Below are 24,855 nucleotides of genomic sequence, written 5' to 3'. Positions count from 1 at the left end.
GGCTTAGTGATCGGACCCAAAGAGTGGTCGTAAATGGCTGCACATCCAGTTGGAAGAATGTCTCAAGTGGGGTACCACAGGGCTCTGTCCTGGGCCCTGTATTGTTCAACATCTTTATCAACGATTTAGATGAAGGAATTGAGGGTAAACTGATTAAATTTGCTGATGACACAAAGCTAGGAGGGATAGCTAATACTAGAGAAGAGAGAGAGAGGATTCAAAAAGATTTAAATAAACTGGAGAAGTGGGCAGTAACTAACAGAATGGTTTTTAACAGGGAGAAATGCAAAGTACTACATCTGGGCAATAAAAATGAAAAAAGCATATATAGAATGGGAGGAATAGGGCTAAGTGACAGCACATGTGAAAAAGACTTGGGTATACTAATAGATCACAGACTGAATATGAGTCAACAGTGTGATGCAGCAGCAAAAAAGGCAAATGCAGTTCTAGGATGTATTAACAGAAACATACAGTCTAGATCACGTGAAGTCATTATTTCCCTCTACTCCTCTTTGGTCAGACCTCATCTGGAATATTGTGTCCAGTTTTGGGCACCACATTTTAAAAAAGACATCAACAAACTGGAGCAAGTTCAGAAAAGAGCGACCAGAATGGTGACCGGTCTGCAAACCCTGTCTTATGAGGAAAGGTTGCAGGATTTGGGAATGTTTAGTTTGCAAAAGAGAAGACTGAGAGGAGACTTAATTGCTGTCTACAAATATCTAAAGGGCTGTCACATTGTAGAAGGATCAACTTTATTCTCATTTGCACAAGGAAAGACTAGAAGCAATGGGATGAAACTGAATGGGAGGAGACACAGATTAGATATTAGAAAAAACTTTTTGACAGTTAGAGTGATCAATGAGTGGAACAGGCTGCCACGAGAAGTGGTGAGTTCTCCTTCAATGGAAGTCTTCAAACAGAGGCTGGACAGACATCTGACTGGGATGATTTAGCGAATCCTGCTTTGAGCAGGGGGTTGGACCAGATGGCCCAGGAGGTCCCTTCCAACTCTACGATTCTATGATTCTATGATTCTTTGATTCTATGACTGTATATACATGGCGCCTGTATCAGTGGCCCGGAATAATTTTTTTTGCATCTTAATCCTGATTATTTTATTCAAAAGCAATCCAAACCACACTTTTTTTCTCCATTTGCTTGTTAACACTGCAGAATACAGCTATTTTAAATGGGTTTGCCCATCCCAGTGATCACATCTGAGTGCACAGAAAACTGGTACTGTAAAATTTTTGTCTTATACAATTTCTTGACACCATTTTGCTGCCAAAAAATATTTAGCTGCCCAAAAAACATTTACCTACAGGGTAGATATCTTCCATGGGGTTTTGTCCGCCACACAGATCACCTACTTATTGACACAATTTTACGGGCAAAAAAAAAAATACAGGCCAGATATTTGAAAGTGTGGTATCTCCGTCACACGCCTCATCTATCTGTGGGCTACAAATTGTGGCAGTTCAGTCCTCCATTCAACTGTTATTGCTCTGTGTTACCCCAGTTCTTGACACTATTTTGCTGTAAAAAAGAAATACAGGCCACATATTTTACAGAGTGGTATCTCCGTCACATGCCTCATCAATCTGTAGACTAAAAATTGTGGCATTTCAGGCCTACATTGAACTGTTTTTGCTGTGTGCTACAATAGTTAGTGACACTATTTTGCTGTAAAAAAATATACAGACAACGAATTTTACTGTGTGGTATCTCCGTCACACGGCTGAGCTATCTGTGGGCTAAAAATTGTGGCATTTCAGTCCTACATTGAATTGGTTTTGCTGAGTGTTACCCTAGTTAGTGACACTATTTTGCCATAAAAAATAAAAATACAGGCCACATATTTTACAGTGTGGTATCTCAGTCACACGCCTCATCTATCTGTGGGCTACAAATTGTGGCATTTAAGGCCTCCATTCAACTGCTTTTGCTGTGCTACTCCATTTATTAACACTATTTTGCTGTAAAAAAAAATACAGGCCACATATTTTACAGTGTGGGATCTGCGTCACACGCCTCATCTCTCTGTGGACTACAAATTGTGGCATTTCAGGCCTCCATTCAACTGCTTTTGCTGTGCTACTCCATTTATTAACACTATTTTGCTGTAAAAAAAAAATACAGGCCACATATTTTACAGTGTGGGATCTGCGTCACACGCCTCATCTATCTGTGGGCTACAAATTGTGGCATTTCAGGCCTCTATTCATTTGTTTTTCATGTGTTTTAGCCTAGTTATTGACATCAGTTTGCTGAAAAAAAACCCTGTTACCTACAGGCCAGATACTTTAAACTGTGATTTTCCTGCACACGGATCATATATATTTGTGCTCCAAATTCAGCCATTTGTAGTGAACATTGAAAATATTGTAGTCCATTTAAAATAGGTAAGGCACGTGGCAAGTAACGGGAAAGTGGATGTGATGGTGATGATGCATGCGGAGGCCATGGGCAAGCTGAAATTGTGCCACAACAAACACCAACATCTTCTCGCCTGACCTTCCTGTCCGAATAAGTAGGATACTGTGGAACACCACTATTGAACCCAGAGCAGTGTCAAAAGGTTGTTGGTTGGAAAACAGATAATACTTCCAGTCACTCTGCCACAACCAACACCACCCTGTCTTCCACATGGTCAAGTCTCGGTAGCCTTGAGTCTGGACTGCATATTCCTCCCCCTGATCCTCCTTCCTCCCACCTTGCTGAGTGCCCAGAGACAACTGATCCTACACTTGGACACTCCGAAGAGCTGTTCATTTTTCCATTTATAGATTCGGGCCTCTCGCCCAGTCCACTTGAAACAGGGCAAGATGAGATTGCATGTAGCGATACCCAAATATTTGAGCGGCCACGGTAACACAAAGGCGACATGGGCAAGCGCTTGTGGGCAGGGACTGTGCATCTCCCTGGCGGCACACTGGGTTAACAAACTGGAAGCCTGGGTCAAGTCGGATTTTGGGATGGAATACGTCCTCCCGATGCTGAGGATTGCAGACACTACATCAATCAGGGTTGCCCCCACTGTCTACAGCACCTGCACCTCCTCCTCTTCAGCATCCATTTCTGAAATGACCATATCAGTCAAAAGCAGGAAGCACTGCAGCACTGCCTCAGCCAAGCGGCAACAGGCTGTGCTGAAGCTAATATGCTTAGGTAACAAATCGAACAATGCTGAAGAGTTGTTGACAGCTCAGAAAGAGCAGGCAGATCTGTGGCTGACACTGCTGAACCTACAGCCAGGCATAGTCGTGTGTATCAATAGCTGGAACCTGGTGGCAGCTCTGAGGCGAGACGAGCTCACACATGTACCATGCCTGGCCCATGTGCTTAAACTAGTTGTTCAACGGTGTCACATGGACCCATTCTGTGTGACGCGACCAGCAGGCCGGTAACTAAAACAACAGAACGCGGCACGTGATAATGTCCTGTGTGACACAGCTCGCAGGCCGGTAACTAAAACAACAAGACAAGGGGTAGGGAAACAGTTACAATGGTGGGCCCTGCAATAGGGAAAGGGGACGTGGAGACCTCCTGCACTCCCCTGAGTCAGTGTCCCTAACGCTCCTAAGGTTCCCTATGCCGGTTCCGCACCGAGCACCGATCAGGAACCTGTCGCCCTAGCACACCCTACACCTATCCCTTGCTTATTGAGCTGGGTGGCGCAGGCACTGGCCCCACCACTGTACTAATACACACTAAGGAGAAAACACAAACGGGGAAACACAACTTAGCTTTACTCTGTTACACTTGCTCCTGGCAACAGAGTCCACCACCAGAATGCAGCTTTCCTCCTGAATAGCTGCCTCCAAGCTCTGTCAGAGCTGCAAGGAAATCCCCTCTGACTCCTTCCACACAAAGGCTAAGACACTGCTGCAAGGAACGCTCTCCAGCTCCTTCATCCACCAAGGATGGTTGAAATGAACACTATCACCAACACTGATTGCAACACCTGTGACTCTTTTATAGCAGAGCCAGCAATCACACCTGTATTATAATCAATTTAAACAAAATGATACTCACGCTGTGAATCAATGGAGAATAAAAATATATATATATAGTTACCTGTAGGATCAAGGCAATAAACTCAGCTGGTATGCTGACCGCCGTTGGACTGTGTCTACTTTGGTGAGCGATTATTTATGCTCTTTTCCCTGCTCTCACGCCATTCACACGGGATCTATCACTATCGGAGAATTATCGGACATTTGCCTGCACCTGGAGCCTGTTACCGGCCAGAACAGAGCTCGGTGTTTTATTTGTTTTTTTATCTACTGATTGTGAGACTTCCTAAACGATTAGCAAGTATATGCCGCTGGCTTCTACCGCTTAAAAGTCCGCTCTCAGTGGTGAATCTGCTGCTTAAAAGTCTGTTCACATTAGTGAACCACCGGACGTTTCCCACTGCACTCCTATTCAGAGGTAATAGTCACAGTGGGGGTATGTGCAAGTTACATTTATAGCACTTTATGGTTCCCCCAGTGTGTTTGTTTCTGTTTTTATTTATGCTTGCATAGTTATATGGTAGATGTTTTTAATTAACTATTAGAACGCAATACCGACCATGCTCTTAGTCAATAGAGTCTAACCCGGACACTTCACACTTTTCTTTTTTTTTTGGATATGACTTTGCATTTTCAGATTTAAAACTTATGTTTTGTTTTGTCTTTTTGTAGTCTGATCCATCAATACTCAGTATCTTCTAACATCTAATGCTTATGAGTTTATTGCCTTGATCCTACAGGTAACTATATATACAGTACAGTATATATATTTTTTTCTCCATTGATTCACAGCGTGAGTATCATTTTGTTTAAATTGTTTATTTTCACCCCTGGTGGTGTGGGGGTTTCTTACTTGCTGCTGAATCAACCCTGCACACTAGCGCCATTGGTATATTATATATATCTTATCCTGTATTATAATCATGTGCACTTAACTAAAGAAACAAGAGTGCAATGACGCTCACCACCACCGGGGCAACCTTAGAACAAACGACACCACAGTGCAATAATCCTAATGGCCACTGGGGGCAAAAACCAAGCCTAAGCACAGCTTAGGAAAAAAAAAGGTTACCTGTGCTTTATATCAGTCCTGATCCAGCATGGATCATGACAGTACCCTCCCCTTAATGAGGGGCCTCTGGACCCTCAAGACCTCTCCCCATGAGGGAACCACCTACAGCGGGGACATCCAGAGCCAGAGTTCACCCCAGCAACTACCTGCTTGTCAGGTTGATGAGAAACGAGCCCGCCGGTATTGACAACGCATGTTCTGGAGGCAACACACATCTCCGAAGCGCTGACTTGGGGAACGGGCTGTGTATGTGTATGTTTGGTATGAGCTGGTAACACTTCACAACACACTTCCACTGGATGATTTTTGGTGGCCACCCATACACGCTTGTTCACACACAGGTCCGGACGTGAACGTCCATTGCCACTCGTTCGTTTGTCACCACTTGGAGAACTCTTTCTGGGATTGACAACAGAGGCGTCCCCCTGTGTCACCACACTCACACCCCTGCACCTCACCAAGGGGTACACCACCCTCCAACCCCTTCCACCATGAAGTCTGCGCCTCCCAGGGTTGGTCAATGGCGAGGGTTGAGACTTGCCCCTACTCTCCTGCAGCACATCTGCTGCCCTCACCGGAGAGGAAGGGTTCCATTGAAGAGAGATGGCAGAGACAGTAGTTCCTAGGCAGCAGCCCTCACACGAGTGCCCCCAGCTGGCCACTTCCCTCGCCCGCCATTCTATTAGGCTAGTTTCACACTAGCGCTTTTGAGCACAGCAACGGCCTGCTACATGCAAAATGCGTTTGGCGGCGCATGCGCCTTTTTGACGGTGCGCCGAGCGCAACCAAACTGCAGCAGGTTGCGTTTGGAGCAGGTCGGCGCACCGTCAAAAGGACGCATGCGCCGCCAAACGCATACTGCGCATGGCCTGCGCCCCCAGTGATAAAGGTAGGGGACGCAGGACGCATGCAGCGTCATGCGCCGGTAGGCGGAGCTACCAGCGGAGGCGCAGCGGGGGGCAGGGCTTAGCGGCGGCCGTGCGCAGGCCGTCGCTGTGCTCAAAAGCGCTAGTGTGAAACTAGCCTTACCAGGTTGTGTCTCTTCATCCAAGGGAGGCCTAAAACAATAGGTACTAGCATTCCCTCCAAGACGTAGCATGGCAAGGACTCCTCATGATGTCCTATACGCAGATGGATATTCTCTACGACCTTGGTCAAGCTCCCCTGGCTCAGTGGAACAGAGTTTATGGCCAGGACGCTTATAGGCTGGGCTAGGCGTCCTACACCTCAGACCATGATTCTGGACAAAGCGAGCATCCACCAGACTGACTCCTGCTCCGCTGTCCACAAACACCGGTATCACCTCCGGTACCCCGCCAGCCAAGTTCTCTGCTGACATGGTACTTTGGGAGGGCAAAATGGAGGAGATGTATACTCCTTGGTCACCTCCCTTCAAGCGGCCAGGAGAATGCGGCTTGTCAGATGGCACAGATAATTTGGCGCGCAATGGGCAAGCCTTCAGGACATGACTAGTCTGCCCACAGTACAAACATATCGACACCAGTCCCCGAACCATAGGCAGCTCCGAAAACAAACTAGCTCCTCCTACTTGCATGGGTTCGTCATGAGACTTGGCATGAACTGGGCAGGCTCTCATAAAATGGCCAGGCATCCCAAAGGAAAAGCATACCCCCCACCACGATGAGCCGCAGACACCCCCTTTTTTGTATCAACAACACCGGGCTGTCTGGGTTCCTCTGTCCGCACTGGTGGGTCCTCCTCCCTAGCGAGGACATCAGGGGGCACTTTTTGTATATGTTTTTCCGTAAGGCGTCTATCCACCCGGATGGCAAGGGACATGGTGGCCTCCAGCGACCTGGGGGCGGCGTACTGCACCAGAGTATCCTGCAACTTTGGAGACAAACCCTGCACAAATTGACTCCTAAGTGCAGGGTCATTCCACTGAGTATTAGTGGCCCATCTCCTAAACTCTGAGCAGTACTCCTCAGCAACCCAGGCTCCCTGCTTACACCTATGGATTCGAGATTCCGCCAGGGCGACGCCATCAGGATCCCCATACCCAAGTGCCAAAGCCGCAAAGAACTCGTCCACGGACTCTAAAGATGGAGAATCGTCTGGTAGGGAGAAGGCCCAGGATTGGGGATCCCCTTTAAGAAGGGACATAATGATTCCCACCCATTGCTCTTCACTCCCTGATGAATGAGGGCGCAGCCTGAAATACAATTTACAGGCTTGTTGAAACACCAAGAATTGATCTCTCCCTCCAGAAAACCTGTCAGGGAGGGGTATCTTGGGTTCTGGCTAAGCCTGTTCCTGAACCAAGTCCCCAGAGCCCACCAACAGCCGTGACTGTCGCACCAACCCTCCGCGCAGCCCCCTAATCTCATTAGTAAGGGTCTGCAGCAATTGGGCAAAGGGCTGAACTGGGTCCATGGCTCAGCAGAAAAAAAAGTTGGGTTGGTGATAATGTCACGTGGACACATCCTGTGTGACGTGACCAGCAGGCCGGTAACTAAAACAACAGGACGCGGCATGTGATACTGTCCTGTGTGACACGGCTCGCAGGCTGTTAACCAAAATGACAAGACAAGGGGTAGGGAAACAGTTACAATGGTGGGCACTGCAAAAGGGAAAGGGGACGTGGAGACCTCCTGCACTCCCCTGAGTCAGTGTCCCTAACGCTCCTAACATTCTCTATGCTGGTTCTGCCCCGGGCGCCGATCAGGAACCTGTCGCCCTGGCACACCCTTCACCTATCCCTTGCTAGGGAGCTGGGTGGCGCAGGCACTGGCCCCACCACTGTACTAATACACACTAAGGAGAAAACACAAATGGGGAAACACAACTTAGCTTTACTCTGTTACACTTGCTCCTGGCAAAAGCGTCCACCACCAGAATGCAGCTTTCCTCATGAGTAGCTGCCTCCAAGCTCTGTCAGAGCTGCAAGGAAATCCCCTCTGACTCCTTCCACACAAGGGCTAAGACAGTGCTGCAAGGAACGCTCTCCAGCTCCTTCCTCCACCAAGGATGGTTGAAATGAACACTATCACCAACACTGATTGCAACACCTGTGACTCTTTTATAGCAGAGCCAGCAATCACACCTGTATTATAATCATGTGCACTTAACTAAAGAAACAAGAGAGCAATGACGCTCACCACCACCGGGGGTAAACTAAGAACAAACGACACCACAGTGCAATAATCCTAATGGCCACCGGGGGCAAAAACCAAACCTAAGCACAGCTTAGGAAAAAAAAGGTTACCTGTGCTTTATATCAGTCCTCATCCAGCATGGATCATGACAAGTAGTTTCTCAAAAGCTACCAAGAACTGCTGGATCTGATTGTGAAAGTACGCTGCCTGTATGCCCATTTTCAAAAGTCAGATCCAGCTTCCGCCGCCCTTGCCGTGCTTCAGCAGCATTTGCAGCTTCCGGTTCACCGACTGGTGTGTGATGTCCCCACACCTTGGAACTCTACACTGCATATGTTGCAAAGGATTTGTGAGAAGAAGAGAGCAGTTGTTGACTACCAGCATCAACAAGGCCATCGCTATTCAGTTCAGACTCCACACATAAGACCTCAAGAGTGGACATGGATGTCAGATATGTGTACCATCCTACAAAACTATGAGGAGTCCACCAAGATAGTGAGTGGTGATGATGCCATAATTAGGAGTACCATCCTGCTTCTCTGTATTCTGAAAAGCTCTCTGCTCATAATGAGAGAGGATGCATTGCAGGCGAAGGACGATGAGATGGAGCAAGAACTGTACAGGGTATTTACACACAGCCCAGCCCCATGTCATCCCAATGTGGATTGGTTTACAATAAGGAGGAGGAAATAGAATAGGAGCTACTTTCATGCACTATAGATGGCACTACAAGCACAACTGGCATACCGTCTGTTCAGCAAGGATGGCCAGAGGACAGGGAGGAGGAGAGCATGGTCAGTCATCCTCTTGGTGAGGACACAGAAGTCTTGCCTGTTAACAGTCTGCCACGCATGGCTGACTTTATGTTGCGCTGCCTTTCCCGTGACCCTCATATTCTCAAAGTTTTGGGTGACAGTCATTACTGGTTGGTGACACTTCTAGACCCATATTACATGGAGAACTTTGAATCTCTTCTTCCAGAGGCAGACAGGTGTACTAAAATGGTGCAGTACCAGAAGGCCATTGTTGCAGAATTATTAAAAAAAATTCCCATCTGAAAATGCTGGCGACAGAGATTACAGTTCATTGGACAACCAAGGAGTACAGGTGAGAGAGACACAAATCCAATCCAGCAGAGGCAGGGGAACACTGGCAAAGTTCTGGGAGAGCTTTCTCAGTCCCTCCTATCGCACTGGCCCTGAGGCGGGGGGTACTCTCACAAGGAGTGCAAAGTTTTGGAAGATGCTAAGGGAGTACATTGCTGACCGTACCAACATCCTACATGATTCCTCTGTGCCCTTTAATTATTGGATATCCAAGCTGGACACGTGGCATGAACTTGCTCTCTATGCCTTGGAGGTCCTGGCCTGCTCTGCCGCTAGCATTTTGTCAGAGCGGGTTTTTATTGCCACTGGTGGAATTATAACTGATAAGCGCATCCACCTGTCAACTAAAAATGTTGAAAGGCTGACTCTTATAAAAATGAACAAGGGCTGGATTGGGCCAGACTTCTTTACACCACCGAATGATAGCAGTGAAACATAACCTCAAATCCAGTGTCATTTTTGGGAGGTATATTCCCATGCACCTCTTCACACCCACACATGGGTATATGCTTCCTGATTTTGCCTACTTGCTGTTATCCTCCTACTTCTCTTTATCCTCATCAGCCACCACCACTAGATCACCATGGTGACCATGGTCCGTGATGCAACAGCCACATTATTGTGTTAAAAGGTGTTTGTGCTAAATTTTTTTACACATTATGTTGATGTGTACACCCCATGGGGAAATGTTTGTCAGCCCTTACACTTAGTGTATGAGCATTACAACCATAGGCGACCCGCACCTTTAAATTGGGAAAAGATTTTTAGCAGGCCATCTTCCACGTCTCTTCCGACATCACCAATAGGTAACCAGGGTGGATGTATTCCGTGATGCAACAGCCAGGTTTTTTTTTTCAAGTGTGTTTATCATGCCCGTAAAAAAAATTTACACAGTATGCTGATGTGTACACCACAGGGGAAAAAGTTTGTCAGCCCATACACTTAGAGTATGGCCATTACAACAATAGGAGACCCGCTCCTTTAAATTGGGAAAAGATTTTTGTAGGTCCTTCTCCAAGGGGTATTGAGGTGCATCCAAATTTGGAGCAGGTCTTGCATTCACTTCATGGGCAAACATTATGGGAGTAACAAATTAAGAAAAATGGGAACTTTGGTTTCATGTGGCCATCCAGTACGTTGGTTCTAAGGATTATTAGTGTGCGTGCAACTTTGGGTCAGGACAGGCCTTGCATTCAATGCATAGGCTAACATTATGGGAGTAGCCAATTAAGAAAAATGTTTACTTTGGTTTTATTTGGCCATACAGCATGTCGGTTCAAAAGGTTATTGGGGTGCGTGTAACTTTGTGGCAAGGTGAGCCTTGCATTCAATGCATAGGCAAACAGTGTTGCAGTACAAAATTTCTAATAATGGAAACATTTGTTTCATGTGGCCATCCAGGATGACTGTTCCAAGTGTAATTGGGGTGCGTGTAAGTTTGTGGCAGGGCAGGCCTTGCATTCACTTCATGGGCAAACTGCATGGAAGTGAAAAAAATAAGCACAATGGGGACTTTGGCTTCATTTGGCCATCCACTACGTCCATTCAAAGGATTATTGAGGTGTGTGCAACTTTGTGGCAAGGCGGGCCTTGCATTCAATGCATAGGCAAATACTATGGGACACCCACTTTCTCCTAATGGGAACCTTTTTTCATGAGACCCTCCTGTACATCTCTTCAAAGGGGTATTGGGGTGTGTCTAAATTAGGTGCAAGGCAGGCCTTGCATTTAATGCATAGGTTAACAGTATGGCAGTACCAAATGAAAAAAATCTGAACTTTGTTTTCATGTGGCCATCTAGTACGTTGGTTCAAAGGGTTATTGGGGTGCATGTAACTTTGTGAAAAGGTGGGCCTTGCATTCAATGCATAGGCATACAGTGTGGCATAAAAAATTTCTAATAATGAGAACTGTGATTTCATATGGCCATCCAGGATGTCTTTTCAAAGGGTTTTTGGGGTGCGTGTAACTTTGGGGCAAGGCAGGCCTTGCAATCAATGCATAGGCAAACGGTATGAGAGTACCAAATTTCTAATAATGGGAAATTTGATTTCATATGGCCATCCACTATGTCACTTCAGAGGGTTATTGGGGTGTGTGTAACGTTGGGGCAAGGCAGGCCTTGCATTCAATGCACAGGCAAACACTATGGGAGACTCACTTTCTTAAAATGGGAACATTTTTTCATGATGCCCTCCTGTACATCTCATCAAAGGGGTATTGGAGTGTGTCCTAATTTTTGGCAGCCCAGCCACTCACTGCATATACAATAACAGTATAGGAGACCCACTGTTTAATAATGGGAGCAAGAGAGCATACTGTAGCTGACTGATGGCCCTTTATGAATATTAATGCCGCCTGATGCCCCTATAAAAATACTTTTGTGACTTTCAGAGTCCCTCCTTCATAAATGAAAAAGGATGTGTCTGATGATATGTCACATGGCTAGCTAAGGTCGTTAAAGGGAATCTGTCACCTATTTTTAGCCCTATAATCTGCGGCCACCTCCATCAGGGGCTTATCTACAGCATTCTGTATTGCTGTAGATAAGCCCCCGTTGTAACCTGGAAGATAAGAAAAACGAGTTAGATTATACATACCGGGGGTGCGGTCGGGTGCGGTGGGTGTTGCGGTCTGGTCCGGTGCCTCCCATCTTTTAGCGATGCCGTCCTCCTTCTTACTTCTGCCACGGCTCCTGCACAGGCATATTTTATCTGCCCTATTGAAAGGTCAGAGAGGTCCGGCGCCTGCACACTGGAGTATTTTACTGTACCCTCAACAGAGCAGATAAAGTACGCATGCGCCAGAGCAATGGCAGAAGTAAGAAGGAGGACGTCATCGCTAGAAGATGGAAGGCGCCGGACCGCGACACCCATCGGACCGGACCGGACCCCCGGGTGAGTATAATCTAACTCATTTTTCTTCTCTTTCAGGTTACATCGGGGGCTTATCTACAGCATTACAGAATTCTGTAGATAAGCCACTGATGGCAGTGGCAGCAGCTAATACAGCAAAAATGGGGTGACAGATTCCCTTTAAATATTAAAATGGCATTACCCAGTGAATGCATTTGTAGTGGTTGAAAGCAATGCTAAAGTTGAAAAATGCATCAGAAACGCTTCGTGTAAACATAACCCAAGTGGTGGAGGTACATTTTTGGGGGGTTTATTTATTTTGCCTTATATAGAAGGCATAACCCTGGAAAGGATGTTCCTTAATATATTTCCCAGGAAAATCCATTTTGGTTTTGTTTTTTTATGTTTTAGTGTGCGCCTGTAATAGTGGCATAACACTCTGTCAACATTGTTCAAAGCAGTGACCAAGGAGTCAGAAATGCTTCCAGGGGTCTTCCAAATGAGGTTCTTATGTCATTTCAGCACTGTTCCCATTGTTTTACGACATGTTGATACCCTAAAAAGACCTCTGTGAGGGGGAGGGTTGCGGCGTTGCTTGGGTCTAGCACCCAAGCATTCCAATTTGCTCCACCCGACCAATGAGCACCCAAGCATTTTAGTGCTCACTCATCACTGATAAACATTTATTTTTTTCACAAAAACTTTACTTTAGACCGAAATTTTTATATTTTCACAAGGGTAATAGGAGAAAATGGACCCCCAAAATTTGTTGTGCTATTTACTCTGAGTTCAACAATACTCTATTTGTGGGGGAAATCTACTGTTTGGGTGCGCAGCAGGGCTCAGAAGGGAAAGAGAACTATTTGACTTTTTGAATGTAAAATTTGCTGGAATAATTAGCAGATGCCATGTCGCATTTGGAGAGCCCCTGATGGGCCTAAACAGTGGAAACCTGCCACAAGTGACTCCATTTTGGAAACCAAACTCCTCAAGGATTTTATCCAGGGGTATAGTGAGCATTTTAAAGCCGCAGGTACAACACAGAATTTGATAACATTAGGCTACTGTAACGTTTTTTGTCTCCGGCGAAAAAGCCGGACACGCCGGATCCGGCACGTCCGGCTTTTTCACACAATGAAAGCCTATGAGCGCCGCAATGCGCCTGATCCGGCGAAAGCCGGATCCGGTGGCCGGATCCGGTTTTTTGGTCTGAGCATGCTCAGTAGCTCTGCCCACAAGACATATATAAAAGCAAGACAGTGGGACCCACAGCCACACCCAACATGCCACCCAAGAAAGCAACCAAGCGCAGCAGGAGAAGGCAGGAGACCACTGCAGCACCATCAGCACCACCACCACCCCAAATGGAGCAGCAAATGGAACATGCTGAGGAGGGGAGGCCAGCAGCAGATGAGAAACGGTAATTATCAAATCCCCCATTCCTCCAAACTAGGGCTATTGAATATCAAGATATTCATTGGCCCTTTGTTTCTCTTTATTCAACAGCCGCCCAATAGATGCAGCAGCAGCAGCAGCAATGGCAGCAGCTGGAACACCACCCACAGCCATGGAGTCTGGCCATCAGGAAGACAGCACATCTTCTTCTGGGAGCCCTCCCTCGCATCGTCAGCGTTTGACGGTAAGTTTTTATTTCCAAAATCCATCATCTCTGTAATATATGTCTATTCATTGCCTTTTATTTCAAAACAGGATTCACAAGATGAAGAGGAGCTCCCAGAAGAAGAAGGAAGGGGTGGACAGACACTTGGAGTGGGCTCACAATTGGTAAGTTTTTTGCATCAAACGCAGAAACACAACATCACACTACACACAACACATAGAAAACAATGTTCTGCAGACTACACACAGCAAACAAATGCCTACATCCAAAGACATAACATTTTTTGTTTTCTTCTCTAGTCTTCCCAATCTGGTGCTCGGCCAAGAGGTCCTCGCAGTGCCTCCCAGGGTCGTCGGCGACAGCAACGCGGCGGTCATCAGCGTGTAAGTATAAATATTTTTGCTTTGTTTTTTTGCACTTTTTATTTCATTTCTTTTGTGGAGGCTAATTATGTTATTTTTGTCTTTTTCTTTAACAGCCTTCACAGCGTGCTCCCGACTCTGACGGTGAGGATGGAGGACTCGATGTGGACCACCTCATCGATCTCGTCAGAGAAAGGGAGCCGCTCTGGAATATGGCTGACCGCCGCCATGCTGACCTTATCGTTACCCGACGACTCTGGGAGGAAATCTGTTCGCTCCTTGTGGGCCGCTGGGAGGACCTCGATGTTCGGGCCCAGATTAAAGAGCGTAAGTATATACAGTACCGGTTGCTTGATGTAAACCAGTGTTTCCCGAACTCCAGTCCTCGTGGTCCCCACGGATCATGTGTTCAGGATTTCTATTTACTATTGGAATCCTGAAAACATGTCCCCTGGGGACCATGAGGACTGGAGTTTGTGAAACACTGATGTTGTATACTAACCACTCCTTTCTCGTTTCAGGGAACAGAATTGTGAATCGGTGGCGGTCTGTGAGGGATCGTTTCAAGAAGGAGTTCAATAAAGAGATGCGGGCCCCGAGTGGATCTGGAGGACGCAGGAGCAAGTACAAGTACGCACAAGCCCTGTCGTTCCTCCGGGAAACAATGGTCACTAGAAGGTAAATATTACACACCACATGTGAAAAAAATGTAACTTTTTTTTCAGCCAGGGCCATACCATGTCAGTATTTTAATTGTTTTTTTTTCTCTTTATTCCACAGCACGGTGAGCAGCACTCGGGAGCCTGCACGATTGGAGCCTTCTGAGGCGATCCCTGAGGAGACCGGCACCGAGGGACACTTCGACCGCCCCGATACATCTGCACCTTCCCAGCCTTCCCACACATTCGACCCATCTGTCCCATCCACCAGCACAGGAGCATCGTGGCCACCTACATTACATGAAGCTGCTGGTGAGGAGATCGCTTTCCCTTTACCCCACCCTTCTGCCCCTGCCACCTCTAGTACACCTGCGGGTACTGGGCGGCAGCGGCAGAGGGGTCAGGAAAAGAGTTATGCGCCAGAGTTCTTGCATCTGAATGCATCTTTCCAGAACTGTCTAAAAGTCTTGTCAGAGCAAATCTCCGCAGGCTTTCTGCAGATCAACTCCAGCATTCTGGAGGTGAAGACACTTCTGCAAACCATGCATTCAGAAGCAAGATCTTCGCCAAACCACACCTTTTTCAGGTCTGTTGTGGAGCGCATGGCAACACTATCTCCTACCCAGCAGATGCATGTAATGCATTCGTGCCACGGTGCTCTACAGCAGGTTACCTCCCAACCTCCACCTCCCACCACTGTAGTTCCTCCACCTGCACCCCCTCCAGCCACTTTCCATCCTCCCCCTCCTATTACATCTGCACCCCCTCCATCCACTTTCCATCCTCCCCCTCCTATTACATCTGCACCCCCTCCAGCCACTTTCCATCCTCCCCCTCCTATTACATACCAGCAACCTCACCAGTACCAGCAACCTTCCCAGTACCAGCAACCTCCCCAGTACCAGACATCTCCCCACTTCCAGCAACCTGCCCCGTACCAAACTCCTTCCCCGTACCAAACTCCTTCCCCATACAACTTTCCATCAACATCATCTGCTCCTACAGTCCCTGCCCAACCCTCCACTCCACCGCCCACCACCTCTTCTGCCTCCCACATGTCCACCCATTCTGTAGCTTTTTCCACACCATCACCTCTAACTGTTCCTTCCCCACCACGATCCCAGTCCTCTCTCCACACTCCCATTGTCGAAGTGTCCCGCAGCCCCTCCAGCAGTATTTCCACCCCACACTACACAGATTTATGATGTGTTTTGTAATAAAAATGCCCTGTTGGTTTCAAACCTTTATTAAAAAAGTTTTTTTAACTTTAAAAACAGTTTACAAAAAAAAAATATTTTAAATAAAAGTTAAATTATTGTTTAAACTGGTTGTCTGTCATTTCTTTCTGCGGCGAAATATGTTTTAAAAAAAAGGTTAAATACAGGGTATTTAAAAGGTAAAAAGGTATTCAAAACCAGGTATATAACTGTGGGTAAATTTTAGCTTTTTGCCACAGTTGTGTTCCTGGTTGTGTTTGAAGCAAAGTATTTCACCTAAAAAGTTGTGTACATTGTTAGGAAATCACCAACAATAAACACAACTTTTTAGGTGAAATACTTTGCTTCAAACACAACCAGGAACACAACTGTGGCAAAAAGCTAAAATTTACCCACAGTTATATACCTGGTTTTGAATACCTTTTTACCTTTTAAATACCCTGTATTTAACCTTTTTTTTAAACATATTTCGCCGCAGAAAGAAATGACAGACAACCAGTTTAAACAATAATTTAACTTTTATTTAAAATATTTTTTTTTTGTAAACTGTTTTTAAAGTTAAAAAAACTTTTTTAATAAAGGTTTGAAACCAACAGGGCATTTTTATTACAAAACACATCATAAATCTGTGTAGTGTGGGGTGGAAATACTGCTGGAGGGGCTGCGGGACACTTCGACAATGGGAGTGTGGAGAGAGGACTGGGATCGTGGTGGGGAAGGAACAGTTAGAGGTGATGGTGTGGAAAAAGCTACAGAATGGGTGGACATGTGGGAGGCAGAAGAGGTGGTGGGCGGTGGAGTGGAGGGTTGGGCAGGGACTGTAGGAGCAGATGATGTTGATGGAAAGTTGTATGGGGAAGGAGTTTGGTACGGGGAAGGAGTTTGGTACGGGGCAGGTTGCTGGAAGTGGGGAGATGTCTGGTACTGGGGAGGTTGCTGGTACTGGGAAGGTTGCTGGTACTGGTGAGGTTGCTGGTATGTAATAGGAGGGGGAGGATGGAAAGTGGCTGGAGGGGGTGCAGATGTAATAGGAGGGGGAGGATGGAAAGTGGATGGAGGGGGTGCAGATGTAATAGGAGGGGGAGGATGGAAAGTGGCTGGAGGGGGTGCAGGTGGAGGAACTACAGTGGTGGGAGGTGGAGGTTGGGAGGTAACCTGCTGTAGAGCACCGTGGCACGAATGCATTACATGCATCTGCTGGGTTGGAGATAGTGTTGCCATGCGCTCCACAACAGACCTGAAAAAGGTGTGGTTTGGCGAAGATCTTGCTTCTGAATGCATGGTTTGCAGAAGTGTCTTCACCTCCAGAATGCTGGAGTTGATCTGCTGAAAGCCTGCGGAGATTTGCTCTGACAAGACTTTTAGACAGTTCTGGAAAGATGCATTCAGATGCAAGAACTCTGGTGCATAACTCTTTTCCTGACCCCTCTGCCGCTGCCGCCCAGTACCCGCAGGTGTACTAGAGGTGGCAGGGGCAGAAGGGTGGGGTAAAGGGAAAGCGATCTCCTCACCAGCAGCTTCATGTAATGTAGGCGGCCACGATGCTCCTGTGCTGGTGGATGGGACAGATGGGTCGAATGTGTGGGAAGGCTGGGAAGGTGCAGATGTACCGGGGCGGTCGAAGTGTCCCTCGGTGCCGGTCTCCTCAGGGATCGCCTCAGAAGGGTCCAATCGTGCAGGCTCCTGAGTGCTGCTCACCGTGCTGTGGAATAAAGAGAAAAAAAAACAATTAAAATACTGACATGGTATGGCCCTGGCTGAAAAAAAAAAGTTACATTTTTTTCACATGTGGTGTGTAATATTTACCTTCTAGTGACCATTGTTTCCCGGAGGAACGACAGGGCTTGTGCGTACTTGTACTTGCTCCTGCGTCCTCCAGATCCACTCGGGGCCCGCATCTCTTTATTGAACTCCTTCTTGAAACGATCCCTCACAGACCGCCACCGATTCACAATTCTGTTCCCTGAAACAAGAAAGGAGTGGTTAGTATACAACATCAGTGTTTCACAAACTCCAGTCCTCATGGTCCCCAGGGGTCATGTTTTCAGGATTTCCATAGTAAATAGAAATCCTGAACACATGATCCGTGGGGACCACGAGGACTGGAGTTCGGGAAACACTGGTTTACATCAAGCAACCGGTACTGTATATACTTACGCTCTTTAATCTGGGCCCGAACATCGAGGTCCTCCCAGCGGCCCACAAGGAGCGAACAGATTTCCTCCCAGAGTCGTCGGGTAACGATAAGGTCAGCATGGTGGCGGTCAGCCATATTCCAGAGCGGCTCCCTTTCTCTGACGAGATCGATGAGGTGGTCCACATCGAGTCCTCCATCCTCACCGTCAGAGTCGGGAGCACGCTGTGAAGGCTGTTAAAGAAAAAGACAAAAATAACATAATTAGCCTCCACAAAAGAAATGAAATAAAAAGTGCAAAAAAACAAAGCAAAAATATTTATACTTACACGCTGGTGACCGCCGCGTTGCTGTCGCCGACGACCCTGGGAGGCACTGCGAGGACCTCTTGGCCGAGCACCAGATTGGGAAGACTAGAGAAGAAAACAAAAAATGTTATGTCTTTGGATGTAGGCATTTGTTTGCTGTGTGTGGTCTGCAGAACATTGTTTTCTATGTGTTGTGTGTAGTGTGATGTTGTGTTTCTGCGTTTGATGCAAAAAACTTACCAATTGTGAGCCCACTCCAAGTGTCTGTCCACCCCTTCCTTCTTCTTCTGGGAGCTCCTCTTCATCTTGTGAATCCTGTTTTGAAATAAAAGGCAATGAATAGACATATATTACAGAGATGATGGATTTTGGAAATAAAAACTTACCGTCAAACGCTGACGATGCGAGGGAGGGCTCCCAGAAGAAGATGTGCTGTCTTCCTGATGGCCAGACTCCATGGCTGTGGGTGGTGTTCCAGCTGCTGCCATTGCTGCTGCTGCTGCTGCATCTATTGGGCGGCTGTTGAATAAAGAGAAACAAAGGGCCAATGAATATCTTGATATTCAATAGCCCTAGTTTGGAGGAATGGGGGATTTGATAATTACTGTCTCTCATCTGCTGCTGGCCTCCCCTCCTCAGCATGTTCCATTTGCTGCTCCATTTGGGGTGGTGGTGGTGCTGATGGTGCTGCAGTGGTCTCCTGCCTTCTCCTGCTGCGCTTGGTTGCTTTCTTGGGTGGCATGTTGGGTGTTGCTGTGGGTCCCACTGTCTTGCTTTTATATATGTCTTGAGGGCAGAGCTACTGAGCATGCTCAGACCAAAAAACCGGATCCGGCCACCGGATCCGGCTTTCGCCGGATCAGGCGCATTGCGGCGCTCATAGGCTTTCATTGTGTGAAAAAGCCAGACGTGCCTGAGACACATTGCCGGATCCGGCGAAAACCGGATGAAACGCACGGCCATCCGGCCCGATCCGGCGCAAATGCAAGTCAATGGGGGGGAAACCGGATCCGGCATTGCATTTCGCCGGATCCGGTTTCTGTCAAAAGCGCCGGATCGCGCCTGACGGCGAAAACCTGATGTGTGAAAGAGGCCAGACATACACCGAATATCATGGGTGCTTGAGTGACATACTCGAGTACCTGCATGTTTTGCGGCTGTTTGACATTCCAACAAAAGCATGCGAGAATCCGGAATACTCAGTGCATACCTGAGCACCCAATGCAAACTTGAGTAGTGAACACTTGCACTCAACACTAGCCATTATATTGTCATTTTTTCTTTTACTTTTGAAAAAAAACATTTCTAACCTCAACCCAAACCCTAACGGAACGCTAACCCTAACACAGCCCTAACACAAATCCCAACTCTAACCCTAACCCCAACCACAAAGACTGGAAAATTTTTTAAAAAAAACTTAAACTAAGGGGGTGAAAAAGGTGCGTTTGATTTATTTTTTTTTATTTTGATAACTGTGATATTGTCTATCACAGTGATCAAAAGATACCAAAATGGAAAAATTTCCTATTGTTGCTGGGTACCGGCCTGCAGATCTCGGTGGGCACACTGCGCAAATGCCCAATTTTATTTTTTCCAGGAAGATGATGCCGGGCCGTGGGCCAGATCAAGAAGGAATGGGTGATGGTGGAGGTATCATGGGGTTTCAGGGAGCATCATTTCACTCTCCTCTGACATGTATATTATGTCAGAAGAGAGAGAAATGATCTTGACAGTGCGCAAGCTTGTATTTTTTGTTATTAACTGAATAACATGTGATTTGAGACCCTGATCATGTTCATGTTCATCATTTTACAATTCAGGGGGGCACTGCAACCTTATTCCCAATCGCCATTTTAAAATGGTGATGAGGGAATAAGTGCCCTTAGCGAACGCCATTTTAATGCATATCAGCTGTCATTAAGGTGTTAAATGTATTTTCCAAAAACAATTTTCCAAGGTTTTTTTTCATGTGACAATCTATATTTCAAAAATTTGAAATCTTGCAATTTTCACACTGGCCATTGAGATTATTTTACACTAATACTTTCTATCCTTTCAGGAAGTTTTTATCAGACTCATAATCAGAAGCAGTAATTACAGTTAGCATCTTTATGTATGCATAGAGGAGTTATCGGTTATTATAGTAAACAGAGGTGTTTTCTGTAATTCCTACCTCGGATTACCATTTTTGAATGATAGCACCTCTATTATTTACACTGTGTTCCAAATTATTATGCAAAAAGAGTTTTGGAGTGATAAGGTTAGAATTTTTTTGTTTGTCATTTAAACTCATTGATGGTGATGTGAGTCAGGGCTCTTTATATCACTGAAAGCAATTGCAGATACCTGTGCAAATTAGTTTGCCAGGTGTGTCCAAATAAAGGCAAGACTACTTAAGAAGGCTGTTCCACATTATTAAGCAGCCTACATTTTTTGCCAAAATGGGAAAGAAAAAGGATGTGTCAGCTGCTAAGAAGCAACAAATTGTGGAGTATTTAGATCAAGGCATGACTACAATCAACATTGCCAAGACACTTCATCGTGATCATCGCACAATCAAGAAGTATGTAGCTGATTCCCAGCACACACGAATGATAAGGAAAAATTGAGGACTCTTTCCAACAGGCAATTGCATCAGGTTAAAAGAGCAGCTGCAAAAATGCCTTGTCATAGCAGCAGACAAGTTTTTGGAGCTGCTGGTGCCTCCAACGTCCCCCAAACAGCAAGATGCAGGGTCCTTCAGAGGTTTGCAGCTGTGTGTAAGCCATCCTGTTGACCACCTCTATCCACTGCACACAAGCAGAAACGGCTCCAGTGGGCCAAACCATACATGAAGACTGACTTCCAAACTGTTTTGCTCACCGATGAGTGCCGTGCAACACTCGATGGTCCAGATGGATGGAGTGGAGGATGGCTGGTTGATGGACACCCCATGAAAACATGGCTAAGGAGCCAACAAGGAGGAGGTGGAGTAATGTTTTGGGCTGGAATCATGGGGAGAGAGATTGTCGGCCCTTTTAGGATCCCTGAAGGGGTAAAGATGAACTCCATAATCTATGCGGAGTTTCTAAAACAGCACTTCCTGCCATGGTTCAAGAGGAAGAACCATGTTTTCCGCAGCAAGATCATTGTCATGCATGATAATGCACCGTCTCATGCTGCAAATAACACATCTGTATCTCTGGCTGCTATGGGCATAAAAGAGGACAAACTTATAGTGTGGCCACCATCTTCCCCTGACCTCAACCCCATTGAGAACCTCTGGAGCATCATCAAAAGGAGTGTATATGATGGCGGGAGGCAGTTCACATCTAAGCAACAGCTCTGGGAGGGTATTCTGTCCACATGCAAAACAATTGAAGCACAAACCATCCAAAAACTGACAAATTCAATGGACGAGAGAGTTCAGAAGCTTCTTTCGAACAAGGGGTCCTATGTGCAAATGTAACATCACCTAGAATAAAGTTTTGACTTGAAAACTGTTTGATTTCATTTTGTAATAAGCTGATAATGCTTATAATTTCACAATTGACCATTTTTTTGTTCAAAATAAAAATAAAATGGTTGAAAACTCTGCTGTGCATAATAATTTTGAACATGCATTTTGAGTGTTTCTTATTTTTAAAAATATACTCTTTTCATAGGCAGTTTGTTCAAAAACATTGCAATTATACTAGAATATTAGATGACTGGAAAATAACAATGACTGCAGTTCATATAGGTAATTTAGAGATAATATGAGGAAGTATTTTTTGCATAATAATTTGGAACACAGTGTATTGTGTACAATAATATTACAGGAACTACCATTCACAATAGGTGATTTTGCATCTGACCCTGCTACACATTCCTTCACAACGACCTATGCACAAATTCATTAGATACTTAAAGAAAGATATGAGGAGCCCAAGAGTCTATTAATTCTAATGTTCATATGGATTTCCTTATAAACAGGAAGTCGAGAATAGCCCCAGTGGTTAGTGTGAAAATTGCAAGATTTCTATATATTTTATTTAATGCAAATGTTGATGTGATTATTATTGTTATTTATTATTAATAATGTATTATTACTATATTACATTCAAAATATGTAAAAAACACATTTGATAAAACTCTGATTAAAAAGTAGGTTATTTTTTTATGCCACATTCCGTTCAATTTACACAAACTGACACAGTTCAGCACAAGTATGCGCTATATATTCCCAAGATATGTACATAATTTCACTACCTTGCTTGTCAAACCAGGGTAGGTCAGTTCTTACGTCAGTTTTTATACATGACAAGTGTTGAGCATTCCGATACTGCAAATATCGGGTATCGGCCGATATTCGCTGTATCGGAATTCCGATACCGAGTACCGATATTTTTACAATATTGGATACCGGAATCGAAAGTTCCCATAATGCAATGAGCCAGTGTTGTGGCTGTGATTGGCTGCTGAAATGATGTCATCATGATGCGCGGTCTGTGCGCATCATGATGCGCGGTCTGTGCGGGCCTGCCGGGGGTCTGTGCGGGCCTGCCGGGGGTCTGTGTGGGCTGCCGGGGGTCTGTGCGGGCTGCCGGGGGGTCTGTGCGGGCCTGCCGGGGGTCTGTACGGGCCTGCCGGGGGTCTGTGCGGGCTGCCGGGGGTCTGTGCGGGCCTGCCGGGGGTCTGTGCGGTCCTGCCGGGGGTCTGTATGGGCCTGCCGGGGGTCTGTGTGGGCTGCCGAGGGTCTGTGCGGGCCTGCCGGGGGTTGTGTGTGTGTGCAGGCATCGTCCGATGGGACTAAAAGGCCCGCATAGACCCCGAGAGGCCCGTACAGACCCCGCCCGCACACACAGACATGCACAGTGTCCGCCCATGCACCTCCCACACTCTTCCCCCCTCCTGAACTGGATATGCAAGTAAAGAAAGGGGTTTTTTTAATTCCGATATTTCTGTCCCATTGACTTGCATGGGACTTCCGGTATCGGAATCGGCGATACCCGATAGTTTTTGGGTATCGCTCCAATCCAATCAGATCCGATATTTCTCAATATCGGAAAGTATCGCTCAACACTATACATGACCCTTTTTGCATTTTTATGTGCTCACACTGCATCTGCTGTCAGAACATGAGAACATTCTTGCTCACACCATGATGAAAACCTGTACAGCCCTAACATTTCTTACAACTGAGGCATCATGTTTTGAGTCTTTTTTATTTGTATTTTTGAGAGGACATATGAAGCATACCTTCAAAATGGAAGGTTGCAACATATTTAACTGTATAGGCACAGACCTTTCAGTTATGTCTGACTATGTTCTAGGCACTATCTCTCTTGCAGCTTTTGGTAGCCATAAAAAGCATAGTGCAAACTCACCCACAAAGTCATATGTGATTGTTCCCCACCTGCATAAGCCTTGATCTCAGTGGTCATGGTACTGAATGACGCAGCTCTTTTCTGCCATGCCAGTTATATGATTGTCCTTATCCCCCATTGCTATAAGTTTAATGTCTATGTAGTCTGTTGCTGTAGTGTTTGGACTGTGTAATGGGACCACCATTATCTGTAGTAGTTTTTTATCTGTTGTTGAATAATGTAATTTTGGCATGTTTTTAACGGAATTATAAATACTCTTTGATCTAAGTGGTGCTCAGTTATTTATATGAAGTATATTGATGCATTATAGCAATCTATGGATACTCAAGAAAGATCTGAGCTGCTGATGCATTTAGATTGTGAAGAATAGATGCAATAGTAGCAAACTCAACTGTGAGAAATATTAGCAGTTTTGGGCCTTTAGGCTAGAAACAGGAATGCTTCAGTTCATTGACAGCAAACTGAGATATTAAAAATCAAAAGTAAGTAAACCCTAAGAAAATTCATAATTTATACAATATACTGTACAGCTTTATCTATGTACAATATTCATCAAAAATGAGTACAAGACTTTTAAAACTAAGATTTCAGTCAATACCTCAATGAAAACAAGAGCAATTTCCAAAATTTTGATGAGACTGAGTTTCACAGAACATTTTGTAGCTCATAGATCAAAGTAAGGTTAATATAACTTTCATTACAAAATCTTCCATTTTTCTGAGATTATTTGATACAAAAATAAATATCATATAACCACATCATAAACTACTATATCTACTATTTTTTATTGCATCAATGATTTTAAGGACAGCACCAGGTATTCTAGGTATGGAACAGTTGTCGACACATTGCAACATCTATCTTTCTGCATTCCTCAAGAATGATCTCTTTTAGAGCTTGGATGTTGAATGAAGAGTGATGCTCAACTTACAGTATGGCTTCAGAATTCTCCATAGGTGTTTGATAGGGTCCAAATCAGGAGATATGCAGGAGCTTCTCACAAAATTAGATTATCATCAAAAAGTTAATTTATTT

This window comes from Dendrobates tinctorius, unplaced genomic scaffold (genome assembly GCF_039654945.1).
Source record: "Dendrobates tinctorius isolate UK_male_01 unplaced genomic scaffold, ASM3965494v1 ptg000024l, whole genome shotgun sequence".
Lineage (NCBI taxonomy): Eukaryota > Metazoa > Chordata > Amphibia > Anura > Dendrobatidae > Dendrobates > Dendrobates tinctorius.
This window is presented reverse-complemented; position numbering follows the sequence as displayed.